At 41.7% G+C, this 1,303-nt stretch overlaps 1 protein-coding gene across 2 annotated transcripts in view; it reads right to left on the bottom strand.

The window, feature by feature from the left end:
* sgsm1a (small G protein signaling modulator 1a) overlaps positions 1-1,303 on the bottom strand; it is a 35,226-nt gene that overhangs the window by 27,993 nt on the left and 5,930 nt on the right. The window lies entirely within an intron of this gene.

The raw sequence follows: 1,303 nt of genomic DNA, 5'->3' as shown, positions 1-1,303 counted from the left end.
ACACACACACACACACACGGTCTATGAGGGGCTTGTTGAGTTTGACTGAATGATAAAAAATATTCCACAGAATAATCATGAGGATTTATAAAACTAATGCAAAACTAATGGTAAACTGATGGGAAGAGAGCGCAGGGCTCATGAGGGAACTGGGGTTTGAAAAGTTAAGAGTAAAAAAAAAAAAAAAAAAGATTGAGTGGGAAGAGTGCATGTTAAGTTGGTGGATGAGTCACCAGCTCTCATGCCAATGGCCTCTACTGGGAAATGAAAGCAGTACATTTGGGGGTTGGAGGGGGGAGGAATAAAGGGAGGAGAGGCACATTCATCCATCACCGACCCCCTTTTCTGAACAGTTAAAATCCCTCTCGTGGGAGCAATTGATTCAACGACTGATGATATCCTATTTAAGCAAGCCCAACTTCTTCTTTTTTTTAAAAAGATGGAGAAGGTCAGACACACGTGCTCACGAGGTAACGCTCATAGTCGTCACGGCGATGTCTCCCGGATGACCTGACAACAGCTACAGACCAATAGTTGAGACGACTGATAAATCAATCCCTCTGGTGGCTATGGAGACATCCCCCGTGTGGGCACCACTCTGCAATCTGCATGGGGAATATCAACCTCCGGACACAGCCACACAGATAGCTGTAATTTCCTGCTGAAATGAGTCTGTCCACAACGACCATATTACGTTGCCAGTTCACCTTCCACACAAACACACACACACACACACACAAACACACAAACACACACACAGCTATTCGCTCCACTGGTTGAAGTTCCCTCTGCTCTATTTGAACCCCCCCCCCCCCAATCTACACATCGATTTGGTGGTGTGAGCAAATCTTCTTACCATGAGGCAGTTCAGTGATCATGAAGCAGCCAGCTGTCTAACAAAATTAGTTTTCATGGTTTGATCTTTACAGCGTGATCATAAAAGTTTCCAGGAGATAAAGTTCTGTCTTCAGGTTTGATTTTCCACTACAGCTCAATTTTATGGACCAATAATTTTAATATCCAGCGTACACAAATGTAACTTTCAGCGGTGGAAGATGTATTGTGATCTTTTACATAAGTAGTAAAAAAAAGCATCCATTTTAAGTCATTCATTAAGCATTCATAATTCTTCTTAAGCAGAAGTATTAGCAGCAAAATGTACTTAAAATACACTCATTAGTCAGGAGAATGGCCACTGTCAGAGTGTTACGTTATAAATGGATTATTATTACTGATGAACTGCTATGCTGGATTAAATGTTGTAGCTGGACAGCATTGAGTTAATTGTACCTACTTTATACTG

This window comes from Morone saxatilis, unplaced genomic scaffold (genome assembly GCF_004916995.1).
Source record: "Morone saxatilis isolate NCDOM2014 unplaced genomic scaffold, NCSU_SB_2.0 Contig16, whole genome shotgun sequence".
Taxonomy (NCBI): domain Eukaryota; kingdom Metazoa; phylum Chordata; class Actinopteri; family Moronidae; genus Morone; species Morone saxatilis.
The sequence above is the reverse complement of the archived record's forward strand: the minus strand, read 5'-3'. Positions and strand labels throughout refer to the sequence as shown.